The sequence below is a fragment of the Dromaius novaehollandiae genome, chromosome 8 (assembly GCF_036370855.1).
Source record: "Dromaius novaehollandiae isolate bDroNov1 chromosome 8, bDroNov1.hap1, whole genome shotgun sequence".
NCBI lineage: Eukaryota > Metazoa > Chordata > Aves > Casuariiformes > Dromaiidae > Dromaius > Dromaius novaehollandiae.
This window is the reverse complement of record NC_088105.1, coordinates 3,824,708-3,839,519: the sequence shown is the minus strand read 5'-3', so window position 1 is coordinate 3,839,519 and position 14,812 is coordinate 3,824,708. Positions and strand designations below refer to the sequence as shown.

Here is a 14,812-nt window from a genome sequence, read left to right as displayed (position 1 = left end):
GGTTACGGGCCTTCTCTTCGGCCCCACTGCTGCAGTGATTAACAAGTCTCCTTTGTTATTGCAGGTGAGTTGTCTTATAAACATCCACCCTCCGCCTCCCCCCTCACCCTGAGGGGACGGAGGAGCTAGTTTTCCGCCTCTCTTTCGTCCCCCTCAAACCCCTCCCCCACCTTTAACACCGGTGCGGAAGGTGGTTTCAGTCTGACGGGGGGTCCCTGTCCGGACCACCTCCGTACCAGGAGCTCTAGTTTTTTGATTGGGAGCCCGTCCATCAAGTCTCGGGGCACGCCTTTTTGTAGCCCCAGTTGCCATAGTCCCTGCCGGGTCAGGGATCTTTCTCTTCTGGCTAAGTCTGGGCTCCTCCCAGAAAATGCCAGCGGCTTGTTTGCTGGCTCTGCCGCCCGCACAGCCCTAGTTTCCACTTTTTGGTAAGTCCCGCCGACTGGCCCGTATTTCCTCCCATAATTGATCAATTCCTGGGCTACCTCCCCCCAGGTCCACACCTTTTTCCCTAGCCGCCCATGCTCGGGGGTTACCATCCCCTCCAGGCAGCCGCGATTCTCTCCTCGTGGGGCACATTTTGGATTCTCCCCTGCAATTGGATCCCAATAGGTTTCAGGGAATCCCGTATTAGGGGCGTCATCCGCTTGGGATCTACCGGCAATAACATTGGAGAGCTCACGTTCGGCTTGAGTTCCCGATCGTACATCATTTGCAGACAAGCTGCCTTTTGTACGCTTTCCAGCAATTGATCGACGGAACCTGTTATAGCTAGGGGATCCCCCCTTCCCAAAGGGTTCAGCCCCCCCGCCCAATATGCAGCCCTCTGAGTCAGGGACCACGGGGCTCGGCGATCGCCCTCAGGAGCTGGTTTCTTAGCTCCTCTTTCAGTATCAGATTTTGGCGCTTCTCCTCCTCCAGCGCCTGCTTGGTTTCCCGTAATTGTTCTTGCAGCGGCGCTAGTGCCGCTTGCAGCGCGGCAGCCACAGCCTCTGCCTGACAAGGTGCCTGCTTCCTGTCCTCCACAGCAGCTGCTAGGCACGCTCCTAGCACAGCACAAACAATAGCTTTTCCTTTTCCTCTCTTAACTTTGGCTTCTTTTTGCAAGACTGCTATTCGGTCCACTACACTTTGCAATTAGACCCAATGGTCCCGTGCCCAGTCTCGTCCCAGGGGTGAGGGACGAGAACGGTGTGCTTCCAAAAGGTCATATAATTTCTCGATTTCCTCACAAAAATCGCCTGCCTTCTGAGCAGCCATATCCTACAAAGGGGATTTTGTCCTGGGAGGATCAAATCTTAAAGGAGTCCAAGTTTCCCCTATACGCTCCCAGGAGGCCAAACCGTAAACTACTACAAAAAGTGTCCTACAAAGGGGATTTCATCCGGAGGGGGTCACACCTTAAAATCCAAGTTTCCCCTACACACCCTCAGGAGGCCAAACCGTAAACTAGTATACTAAAGATCTCACCATTCACTCCTTCCTCACACTTCGTTCGTCTCCGGCCGCTTCCCTCGCGGGAGGGCGGAACCGCGGATCGGAACTCCGCACTCGCTTCATACTTGTTCGTACGTCTCGTTCACACACAATCGCTCAGCACACCATACGGTTGTACGATACTCTCATCTCAAGGGATCCTGTCCGTGACACCAATTAGATGTCCCGATCCAGTATCGGGGGGGTTTCGTTACGATCCCAAGGACGAGATTAAGACGCTAAAACCAGTCACATATCGTACAACCTTTTAACTTTATTTTCCACGGAGTGGGGAGAAAAGGTGGGGAAAAGCGAAGGGGAGACAAAGGGAAGAGGGGAACAAGGTTAAGGGGAAAGATAAAGTTGGAAAAGGAGAGAAGAAGCTAGCTACCACCACTCCGAGTCCGATGATGCTCTGCTGACTCCGTTCGAATTACAGCTCAGGCTGGGTGCCTCCGAAGAGGGACCCCGAACAAAGAAATCCCTGGGCAATTATACTTTCCAATCTAAGCTCTCCGCCCCTCACGCAGTAGTTTGGACCAATAGTAATATTTAGGTCTGGGGTCTCCTGCTCCTTATTGGGTCCCTAGGTAGGTTGTTCACTGTTGTGGTTTCTGCTGACAGATGCGTTTTCATTCTTCGGGTCTTGCCCTTATCTCTCAAAGCCCTGACAATTTATTACTTCCCCAGCAGTGACGGTAGGTGTTATTTCCCAAGGTCCAGACAAAGGGAATATGATCTGGACCCCAAGATAGCCCAGACCCCCCCAATCAGCATTGTTTCCACAGCGAGAGGAGGCCCTGCTCCCCAGGGTCCCGGTGCCCAAGCAGGCCTCACTTCAAAGCCTTGACATCCTTCCTCCCAGAGTGTGAGGCATGGGAATGCAAACTGTTGGTAACCCCCTTGTCTTTCCCGCCTGCACCAGCTCTGGGGCCCTTTCTCACTGAACTAGGGAGTGCGGCCTAAGGCTTCAGCAAATTTAGCTACTCATGCTAAGCAAGCTTTACAGAAGTTGTGCTAAGCAGCAGTAATTTACAGTCCAGGTCCCAAAGTCTCTGCCCGATCGTGGTCTGGTTCAGCGCAGGCTCGGTGTGTCCTGAATGGTTGCAGGGAGACCATTTTGGGGGTCGCAGCAGCTCAGTCCTGTTCCCGCCGGGAACAGAGGGCTTGTTCGGGGTTATGGTTTGCTTGCACCTTATGTTCCAAGAAATATTTAAGGCAACAGTTCATTCATCTGTCCGCCACAGACACCAGAACCAGAGTCGACTAATCTGCAAGTTCCAACAAGTTTAGAAAAAGGGCATCGAGCATCTCTGTCTAAACTTCAGCTGTGTCAATGAGAGGTGAAATATGTGGGTTTGATTTTAAAGGAAGGACACAGGTTAATTGATCCAGAACGAGTAAAGACAATTCTTAATATGCCTTGTCCTGTAACAAAAAAGCAACTTAGGGGATTTTTAGGAGCTGTAGGATTTTGCTGACCATGGATTCCTGGGTTGGTAGACCTTACTAAGCCTTTAGTGCAGGAAACAAAAAAGAGGAGATAGAGCCTTTGGCCTGGGGTCCAGAAAGGGAAAAAGCTTTTACATCTGTAAAAAAGGCGTTGGTTTCAGCCCCTGCTCTAGGGTTACCAGATTATAGCAAACCATTTGAATTATTTGTCCATGAACAATAGGGAGTAGCAAGTGGGGTACTCACCCAAAACCTAGGTCCTCACTGTAGACCAGTGGCCTATTTACTCCACACAGCTGGACGTGGTGGCTAAAGGCACTCCAGGATGCATCAGAGCAATAGCAGCTACGGCAGCTCTTATTGAAAAAACATGACCTGTAGTTTTGGGTCGCTCATTGACTGTGTATGTGCCACATGAAGTAGAACTGTTAATGAAGCAATACGCAGCTCAAGCACTATCCCCACAGAGAGCTCACTGCTATGAACTGATAATATTGCATGCAGATAATGTGACCTTAAAGAGATGCAATATCTTAAATCCAGCAACACTACTGCCTCTACCTGAGGATGGAGAGCCGCATCATTCCTGTGAACAGGTGGTCGTCAGCTCGAGCAAGCCCCAGGAGGACCTTAAAGAGGAACCTTTGGAGAACCCGGACTTAGTTCCGTTTACAGATGGATCATCCTATTTGGACGGAAGGCGTCACTCAGGTTATCCTGATACCAACATCTTTGAGGTACTTGAGACTAATCCTTTGTCTCCGTCTGTAAGTGCTCAAGGAGCAGAATTAATAGCATTGACCCAAGCAGCAAAAATCAGTAAGAACCTGCGGGTAAATATCTATACCGATTCTAAATATGCATTTGGAGTATTTGATGTAACAGGGATGTTATGGAAAGAACAAGGATTTTTTACGTCATCAGGAAAGAAAATAGCTAATGGAGAAGAAATACGTAATTTGCTGGAAGCAGTCCAACTGCCCCAAAGAAATTGCTGTAATACGCTGCCCAGCCCATACTAAACACACTACAGAAATTAGTAGAGGAAATGCGTTAGCTGACGCCGCTGCGAAGGCTGCAGCTCAACAACCTCTGACAGAGTGTATGGGGGCAGTTCCAAGGATGAACTAAAGTGAGTGACCAAATTTAATAGACCCCAAAACCATGTATGAAAAGGACTGCTCAGTGGGAGAAAAAAAAACAAAAAACAAAAAACAATGGGAATAGTGGGAAGCAAAACAAAATGATGATGGAATATGGACAATTGGAAGAAAACCAATTCTACCAAAAAATATTTAATTACTATAGCTAGGTGGTTTCACGATAAAGCTCACGGCGGAGCCGAGGCAATAGCTAACCAGGTACAGAAACTATGGGCCACTCCAGGAATTTATGCGGCTGCTAAAAGAATAACAAATAGCTGCCTGACCTGCCAGAAGTTTTCAAGTAGCAAACCAAGCTTAGAGTTAAGGGGACAACCATGGGCCTACTTCCCTTTCCAAAAGCTACAAATAGATTATGCGGCTATGCCATCCGCCAATGGGCACAAACACTTGTTAATGATAGCAGATCAGTTATCAGGCTGGGCAGAAGCTTTCCCAACAAGAAAGACTGACGCAGGGGGAGTAGTAAAAGCCTTACTGAAAGAACTCATACCTAGATATAGAGTCCCAGAAGCCACTGATTCAGACAAGGGTGTCCATTTTACAGCAAGCATAATCACTCAATTATATAAATCCCCTCTGTGAGGGGAGGCAAATGGAGAACTAAGGGAACCAGGGGAACAGATGGGTCCTCAGAGAATCCAAGGATAAACAGAAAGGTCCTGACAAGACCCAGGCAAAGCTAGAGCTTTCTGAAGAGCACCACAGGGGAAACAAAGGCTTTGCAAGGGCACCAGCTGGCACCCGGTGGGACTGGAGAACAGTGAAGGCCTCAGGAAGAGTGCTGGGAGCACTAGAAGGGTCCACTCTTGTGACTCCAGCAAAGACTGGCCCAGCTGATGCCCTGCAACACGAGACGAACTCAGCTTATCGGCTTTGCCAGGAGAGGATGGGGAAGAGTTCTTTGGGCAAGGAGTGGCACCATAAAAGCTGCATGTTCCCACAATGCAATGCAATGAAGAGAGTGGCAGGTCCTCACTGGCCTCAGACACAGGCAAGCGAGGAGAAAGAGGCCTGGGAGCCAGGGCCTTAAGGCCCTCGTAGAGGGGGTGTCCCAAAAATCAGCATCCTTCCTGCTCCCCGAGCTGAGGAGGGCAACCACCTTGTCACCAGTCAGGCCTTGCCTTACCTTATGGTCATTATCCCATCCTGGGGTACAGAAATGAGAGAACACAAAAACCATCTGGCAGGGCTATCTACATACGCCTTAGAGCAAACTGCTTACAAGCCAGCTATGGCACAAGCTTTCCTCTGCAGTGGTAAACGGGGAACTCGAAGACCCGAAAGCCTACTCCAACTCTGGAGTCTAATGTAAAGGCAAGAGCTGTCAAAGAAAAGGAGAACACCGTGTTTACGCTACTGGGGCTCAGTCAGGCTCAAACAGGCTACGGAGAAGTCACACAAGCACTTCATTTGGCACGTGTAAGGATGCAGTGCCTGCAGCAGAGGGTCAATGGAGACGTCCTGCCGCTCGCTCGCTCACACAGGGGGAGCTTCTGGGAATGAGCCAGGCTTTCTGGCACTCTCGGGGGCCCCAGTGGGCAGAGCACTGTGGGATGGGAAGTGCTGCTCTTGCTCTGCTCAGAGAGAGCTGTCTTGCGCAGAAGGGTGCCACCTCTTTCACAGTCTCCGGAGCTGGTAGCACAGTGCTGGAAGTGTTGTCCGAAAAGCGGATTCGTTGCCCGGTGTGCAATGAGCCAATAATTACACACTCAGGAGAGACATTTATTTATTTATTTCAGAGTTGCGCAAGCCTGGGTGCTTGGTGGTCTCCCACAAATCAAGCACACCCCCCCAACTTTTCAGGTAGCATTTATACAATCAAATTTGCCATATTTGTGACTTCCTTCCTCTTATTGCCATATTTGTGACTTCCTTCCTCTTTCACACTGATTGGTTAATGATTTCTTCACATTTCCCTGGGTCCCACCCCTACTTCTCAAGGTCCTGATCAATTAATTAACACTGCCCCAGCTGGGTCAGTAGGTGTTATCTTCCAAGGCCCTGAGGAAGAAGACATAATCCAGACCCCTTAATCATCACTGTTTTAACAGTGAGAGGAAGCTTTTTACTTCCCAAGGTCCTGGCGTCCAAACAGGCCTTATTTCTCAGCCTTGGCATCCTCCCTTCTGGAGAGTGGGGCACAGGAATGCAGACTGCTTGTAACTCCCTTATCTTTCCAGCCTGCACCAGCTCTGAGGCCTTTTCTTAATGAACTAGGAGCACGGCCTAAGGCTTCAGCAAATTTAGCTACTTATGCTAAGCAAGTGTGCGGCTACTCATGCTAAATAAATTCTATCTAAGATAGAAGTTATCCAAATCTACCTACTTCAAACATTCTTTCTGAGCTTCTCAGGGTTGTCTTGTAACAATTCCCCCCTTTGAGACTTATATGATCATTTTCATATTAGTCTCACTCTTTTAAAATCTTTCCCATATTAGTTTCATATAACACTTAGAAATACATTGAATCACTACATAAACGCATACAAAAACTACTAACACCAATCCTAAAATTATTAAACATTTTTTAACCCATGAGCTCACATCAGGGAACCAGGAAGTCAACCATTTCCATATTTCTTCAAATCCGAAAGAAGTATCATCTTTCTGAACCTCATGTAAGATTTCAGTCTGCTTCCAGATTTCATTTAGATCGGTAGAAATTCTCCCGCTTTGATCCACATATACACAGCAACTAGTATTTATTACTGTACATACTCCTCCCTGAGATGCCAATAACATATCTAGAGCCATTCGGTTTTGGGTACTTATTTTAGCAATTTCTGAAACCTCCTCTTGTAAAGCTGCAATGGCATCAGAGGTTTTATTCCCTATTTTTTCAATAACTGCTGAAATATTTACTATTGCTTTTTCAAGTTCACTCACTCCCAATTGTGGAAACAGCCACCTTACGAATGACTGAAACCTAGTAGGTCGATCTATTAAAGGATTATTGACCCTCTTTTGTCTCCTCATGAATGTTCTTAGCCAGGATTTTTGATATTTATTACTCAGTTCTTTTCTTATAGTAACATTAGGGATTATTGCCCCTAAAGTACATGCCCCTGACCAATTAGGAGGTAGCACTTTTCGTGCCTTGTTCCCACACAACCAATACCATCCACTACCTTTCGGAACATGCCACCCATTTAGTTCCTTACTTGGCCACTTATAACCTATTTCAGGTATATGAGAGCAATTTTTATAACCTCCCACCTTAATGGCTCCAGTACAGTTGATCGGTTGCTTTCCATAGGGTACAGTTTTTTTTCCCACCATCTATTACTATTATTACATCTTCGGATACATTGGTAATAATCTCCTGTCACACTCTGGACTTCCCATTCCTGTTCGGTTGTTTCATTATATTTCGTTTGATCACTATCATTTCTTATCTGCCTCATAAATTCCATAAAGGAAAAATTAAGAGGCACTCCAATTAGGGGGAAGCCCTTGTTGGAATGTTCAGGGAAGTGGGTACACACCCAGCAATCCTTCTGGTTAATTATCTTCATAGATTTCATAATTACTTCCAAATGGAGATTATGGCTCCAAAATCCTTCCTGATTCCCTTTAATTGTTTGGCTCAGGTAACTTAGAAAAACTAACCACCACATTTCTCCCCTGGTTATTTGGGAGAACATCATTTTTACACAGATACCATAGATACCGTAACAACAATATTAACCCTATTCCTAACAAACAGATTAAAGCAATTCTTTCCTGAATACAATCTAAATTTAAAACCGATTCGCTTCCAATACAACTCATATATCTTTATGTATTTTTAACTTTAGAGGTTGAACTTGTTCAGCTTTCCACGTCTCTCGAGGTACTGCTTTCACTCGGGTGTAGTGGATCCAGGAATCAATTCCCTGCAGTTTCACAGCAGTATTTGTTGTTAGCAGTACAAGATACGGTCCCCTCCACTTTTCTACCAACGGCTCGTCCTTCCAGGTCCGAAGGTACACTTGATCTCCTGGCTGGAATGAATGTACAGGTGAATCTAAAAGTACAGGAGACCTTAACTGGATGTACCTACGGAGAGAAGTAAGAACCTTTGCCATAGACAAGAGATAATCACTTAAAATTTGATCGCCCTTAACGTGCATTTGAATTTCATTTCCAGTTAAATTTACAGTGTAAGGTTTACCATACAGAATCTCAAATGGACTAACTTTCTCCCTGACCCTTGGGGTTATTCTGATTCTTAATAATGCCAGAGGTAAAACATCAGTCCATTTCATCTGAGTCTCCTGACACAATTTTCCTACCTGTCTCTTAATTGTTTGATTCATTCTTTCCACTTTTCCACTGGATTGTGGCCTCCAGGGGGTATGTAAGTCCCATTTAATTTGTAGTATTTTTGAGATTTGCTGTACTATTTCTGCTATAAAATGAGGTCCTCTATCTGAAGAAAACCCTTCTGATACCCCAAATCTTGGTATAATTTCTTTTAATAACATTTTTACTACCTCCCTGGCCTTATTGGTACGGCACGGGAAAGCTTCAGGCCATCCTGAAAAGGTGTCAACAATCACCAACAAATATTTATATCCATTACATTTTGGTAATTCAGAAAAATCAATTTGCCAGTAATCCCCAGGCATGAAGCCCCTTTTTAATTCCCCTGGGGGGGGCTTCTTCTGAAACACATTAGTCCATTTTCCCTCTGATAATTCCAGAGCCCGGGCTAAAGCAATCAGTTCTGCTTTCTGGGCTGATGTATTTGCTGGTAGTGATCTTGCTTCGATTTCTCCTTCCAAAGTGACAACAGCGTATCCAGCCCTTCTTTCTCCCTTTATTATAAATCTGCTCCCATTGGTAAATAATTCGCAGTCTGGATTCTGCAATGGAACATCTCTCAAATCTGGACGGCTGGAATATACTCGCTCAATAGTTTGCAGACAGTCATGAGCCAACCTCCCCCTTCATGAAATGGTAATAAAGATGCCAGATTAAGGGTATTATACACCTTCATGGTTACATCTTCTTGCTCAAGTATCACTGCCTGGTACTGCACCATCCTACTTGGGGATAACCAGTGATGCCCTTTTTGTTCTAAAACTGCTGCAACAGCATGTGGCACATAAACAGTCACTTTTTGTCCCAATGTCAATTTTCGTGCCTCTTGTATTAACAGCACAGCAGCTGCAACTGCTCTGAGGCATCCTGGCCACCCTGCACTTACTTTATCCAGCTGTCTTGAAAAATAAGCCACAGGTCTTTTCCAATTTCCTAAAGTCTGTACAAGCACTCCCAAAGCCTGGTGCCCTCTCTCATGTACATAAAGCTCAAATGGCTTTGTTAGGTTCGGAAGTCCTAATGCAGGGGCACTCATGAGAGCAATCTTGATTTCATCAAATCCTTTTCGGCACTCTGGAGTCCACTCCAGCAAGTCTCCCGGCCCCTTAACGGCTTCATATAAAGGTTTTGCCATTAATCCAAAATTAGGTATCCACAGGCGACACCACCCAGCCATTCCTAAAAATCCCCTGAGTTCTCTTTTTGATTTTGGGGGGGCGATCTGACAAATCGCTTCTTTTCTTTCGATTCCTAATCTTCTCTCCCCCTGGGATATTTCAAATCCTAGATAGATTACGCTTTCCTTCATGATCTGTACTTTTTTCCGAGATACCCTGTATCCCGCTGTTCCCAGAAAATTTAATAAACTGATGGTTGTTTCTCTACATTCTTCAATAGTGTCTGCCCCCAGTAAGATATCGTCCACATACTGTAATAAGGTAGTGGTCTCTTTCTTACCTTGCCATAATTCTAATTCTTTTGCAAGTACATTACCAAAAATTGTAGGACTGTTCTTGAATCCTTGAGGGAGTACTGTCCAGCACAACTGCATTTTGCGTTTCGTTGTAGGACTTTCCCACTCAAAGGCGAATAATTGCTGACTTTGTTCCTCCAAAGGGATACAGAAGAAAGCATCTTTTAAGTCCAATACTGTAAAATAGACGTTGGAATCATTTATCGTTGTTAACAAAGTGTATGGATTGGATACCACCGGGTGCACATCAGTCACTATCTGGTTAATAGCTCGCAAATCCTGTACTAGACGATATTCTTGTGAATGTGGTTTTCTTACAGGCAGGATTGGAGTATTGTACTCGGATTGACATTCTCTCAACAGTCCATACTTTAAGAAATTATTAATCATAGGCTCCAGTCCAACACGGGCCTCTAACTTCATGGGATACTGTTTTCGCCTTACCGGTTTAGCTCCTTGTTTTAATTCCACCTTTACCGGCTCTGCACATCTGGCTCTTCCAGGTTTCTCCGTTGCCCACACAAAAGGGATTACTGCGTCCATTACTTCAGAGGGAATTTCACTTGGTCCATCCTCCACCTGTTCGGAATCCAGTGCTTTCTGCAACATATATGCTTGTGCCTTCCAGGCGTTACTTTGTGGAATGTGCACCTTAACTTTGTTTTGATCAAAGGTTATCTGTGCCCCCAGTTTATTCAGTAAATCCCTCCCCATTAGGGGTAATGGGCATTCTGGCATGTACAAGAATTCATGTGTTAACACTTTATTTCCTATTTCACATTTAATTGGTTGACAGAAAGGTTTAACCTCTCGCTTTCCCGTGGCCCCAATTACTGGCATAGAGAATTTACTCATTGGTCCCTTACAGCTATTTAGTACTGAGTATGCTGCTCCAGTGTCTACTAAAAATTTAACTGTTTCGTTCCCCAGCTTTACTGAAACCAGGGGTTCGGCTGGGGAATCCAGTTCCTCAACCCCCGGTCCCCGTCAGTCTGAATCCTCTGTACCGAACACGAGCAAATCTGCCTCTGGAACAGATGCAGACTGAGGCTTCCAATGATCTGTTTGTCTCTTCGGGCACTCATTTTTCCAGTGCCCCTTCCCCCTGCAAATTGCACACTGATCTCTCCTTAGCGGAATTCCATCTCCCAAATTCCCTCTTACTCTATACCCTCTTCTACGTCCTTGTCCTTTCGGAAAACTCCTTCCCTGAGAGGGAGTTTGTGCTTGGGCAAATGCAGCTGCCAAGATTGCAGCATTTTGCCTCTTATCTTTCAGTTTCTCCTTTTGTTTTTCCTTTCTCTCCACTTCTTCCCTATTATTGTACACCTTATATGCAATTTCTATTAATTGCGATATCGACATCCCCGACATACCATCTACTTTCTGAAGCTTTCTCCTTATATCTGGTGCTGATTGTCCTACAAATAATGTGGTAAAAGTTATTTTATTTGCTTCGTCCTCGGGATCCAAGTCTGTCCATTTTCGGGCAGTTTCACATAACCGCTCGTAAAATGCAGAGGGATCCTCAGTCTTACCCTGTGCGACTTGATATAGTTTTGCAATATTTTTGGGCCTAGGCACTCCATGCTTTACCCCATATAGTATTAACTGTTGGTACTGTTTAGTCATTAACCTGCCTGCCCCTGTGTTTTGATCCCAACCCGGTTCCCGGGTCGGCATAAAACGGTCTGGTCCGTCTCTGGCATTTTGCCTTTCATTTTCCTCTTGAGCTTTATCTAATACCATTCTTTTCTCCTCAGGTGAAAGCAAAGTATTTAAAAGCACCTGTAAATCCTGCCAATCTGGATTATGATTTTCAATTATCATTTTAAAGGATTGATACATTTTTTCTGGATTCTCTCGGTACGACCCGGCAGACTCCTTCCAATTCATTAAATCTGTAGTTGAAAAAGGGACCTTCACATACACAGGCATCCCGTCTGGTCCGACTGCTTGACGCAGCGGGGCCTGAATCACGGGATTTTGTTGAGCCCGAGTGGCCCGAGTTCTGCCTGCAATCGGGCTACATGCCTCACTTCCCTTATTTCTGCTATTAACACTATCTTGATCTCTTTCAGGAGGGACCAATAATTGTACATCCTCTTCCTCATCACCCGCTTTTAAACATCTTTTCCCAATGCTACAAGCAGAGCAACACCGAGACATTTTCTCTTTGTTTCCCATCATCATTAACACATTTGAATCAGAAATCAACAGCTTACATTTTTTTCTAGTTTCATGATCATTTCTCAGAGAGAAGAACAAATCTACATATGGGACCTCATCCCATTTGTTCTGTCTTCTGCAAAACAACATAAGTTGCAAGATTGTATTATAGTTTAGCGTTCCCATTTCTGGCCATTTTTCCTCATCCTCCAGTTTATACATTGGCCACCACTGAGTACAGTATTCCTTTAATTTTCTCCTTGTTAAAGGATTCCCACCAAACTTTCTCCAATGTTTCAGGATGCATCCTAAAGGAGAACAGGAGGATACCCCCACAGATTGTCCTGTTCCCATATTACCACCCTTAAAAGAACGTTCTTACCAATTACGCTTTCGTACACTCCAGTCGTCACTGTCCAAACGTGTACAAAGCTTACCTTTGGTTACCACAACCAATTACCCTTGTATCATACCCTTTATGCAATGTCTCTTAATAATTACTGCGTTGCACCTTTGAGTCGCTTACCTGTTCCGACCAGGGAGGGTGCTCACGGAGTCCCCGAACAAAACGGTCGGTGCGCGCTGGAGTCTGATGAGCAGCGTCTCCCTGCCGGAACTGGCAAGACGATCCGGGCAAGGCTTTACAGCGAGGGTCCCACCTGGGTCGCCAGAAAACTGTTGTCCGAAAAGCGGATTCGTTGCCCGGTGTGCAATGAGCCAATAATTACACACTCAGGAGAGACATTTATTTATTTATTTCAGAGTTGCGCAAGCCTGGGTGCTTGGTGGTCTCCCACAAATCAAGCACACCCCCCCAACTTTTCAGGTAGCATTTATACAATCAAATTTGCCATATTTGTGACTTCCTTCCTCTTATTGCCATATTTGTGACTTCCTTCCTCTTTCACACTGATTGGTTAATGATTTCTTCACATTTCCCTGGGTCCCACCCCTACTTCTCAAGGTCCTGATCAATTAATTAACACTGCCCCAGCTGGGTCAGTAGGTGTTATCTTCCAAGGCCCTGAGGAAGAAGACATAATCCAGACCCCTTAATCATCACTGTTTTAACAGTGAGAGGAAGCTTTTTACTTCCCAAGGTCCTGGCGTCCAAACAGGCCTTATTTCTCAGCCTTGGCATCCTCCCTTCTGGAGAGTGGGGCACAGGAATGCAGACTGCTTGTAACTCCCTTATCTTTCCAGCCTGCACCAGCTCTGAGGCCTTTTCTTAATGAACTAGGAGCACGGCCTAAGGCTTCAGCAAATTTAGCTACTTATGCTAAGCAAGTGTGCGGCTACTCATGCTAAATAAATTCTATCTAAGATAGAAGTTATCCAAATCTACCTACTTCAAACATTCTTTCTGAGCTTCTCAGGGTTGTCTTGTAACAGAAGGGTGAACCCTGATGGTGCCTTCTCCCCTGGAGCTCTCAGGATCAGGATGCTCTGAACTGCCAGGGAGCGGATGGAGGGGCTGGTGTCCCTCGCCATGCGTTGAAGGGCTGACATAGAAAGGAAGAGAGAAGAGATGAACCTCCTGTGTCTGCAGAGACCCCAGGCATGCCCTCTGGCCAGGGTCAAGCCCAACCAGCCCTTCCCCTTGCCAGCAGGCAGCAGGGAGGACTAATGGGTCAGCTGGAGAAAGAGGCAGTTCAGAAACGCCCCAAATGCCCCGGAAATACTCGCCCTCTCCCAGTGCAGGGCAGCAGATCGGAGCTCACTACCCAGCCTCTGCCCTCCTCCGTGCCACAGCGAACACCATGCTGCCGCCACTCACCCTTGCAGATGTCCTGCAGCTTCTCCTTGCCCTGCTCTCTCAGGTGCCTTCCAAGGAGCCCTAGGTGCACACAGCCCGTCGCAACCCCCGCTCTGGGCACGCAGCCCCCGGGCACCCGGGCCCTGCATGAGGCAGGTGGGGCTCCGGCAGCCCCGGGGCCGGTTCTTGCTGCCAGCGCAGCAGCCGGGGCTGGGGCCAAGAGAGGGACCCCAGCAGGGGCTGTGGCTTACCCAGGAACCTCACGGCCACCTCCCGCAAGGCCTCCTGTGGGCTCTCCAAGTAGGGCAGGCTCTGCCGCAGGTATTCATCTGCTCTGCTCCTGTTCCTCACCAGCTGCACAGAGCACAAGGGCCAGGGCTTGGTACCAGGAGCTGTGTGGCACCGAGGTTTGGAGGGAGCAGAGGGCAGAGCGCCTCCCAGGCAGGCTGGGGTGCCATCCTGCTAGCAAGGCCCAGCTGGGCCAGGGGCTCTTTCCTCATCCTGAGAGCAGTGAGGGGACAGGGCGCTGGAGAAGAGAGCGCCGGGGCAGTGTGCTGGAAGAAGGGGAGTGCACGTGCAGCTCCAGAGCCCGCAGCAATGGGTTGAGGGGGAGAGGGGGGCGGGCCTTCTGCGGGCCAGGTCTTGGGGGCTTTGGGGCTGTCCTTACCAGGCACTCGCCAATCCACCACATCTGTCCTGTGTCGAGCAGGTGCCTGAGCTGCTTCCACTTCAGGAGCTTAGCAGTGCTGAGGAGAGCTTCCCGAGAGGCCTGCAGAGCAGCAGAGACTGGGAGATGCCTCTGCAGCCCAGGCAGGAGAGCCTGCATCACCCGCACCTTGGCGAGGCTCCGAGCCTTTCCCAGCCTGTTATGGGAAGCTGCATCTGGGGAGCAGGTTGGGCTTTGACGCCCTGGGCAGAGACGTGGGGCAACCACCATCTCAGGGCGGCAGAACAGAGCTCGCCAAGGCCCTGGCCTAGGATGCCTGCAAGGACAGCTGGGAAGCCCCTAGGGAC

General features: G+C 47.3%; 1 long non-coding RNA gene across 1 annotated transcript; it reads right to left on the bottom strand.

Moving 5' to 3' along the window:
• Nucleotides 1-7,406: 7,406 nt before the first annotated feature.
• Nucleotides 7,407-12,989, bottom strand: LOC135328990 (uncharacterized). The gene is made up of 2 exons (XR_010390106.1): nucleotides 12,569-12,989; nucleotides 7,407-8,077 (listed from the first exon to the last, which is right to left on the bottom strand). It is a non-coding gene; the product is annotated as an uncharacterized LOC135328990 (long non-coding RNA).
• Nucleotides 12,990-14,812: the final 1,823 nt, after the last annotated feature.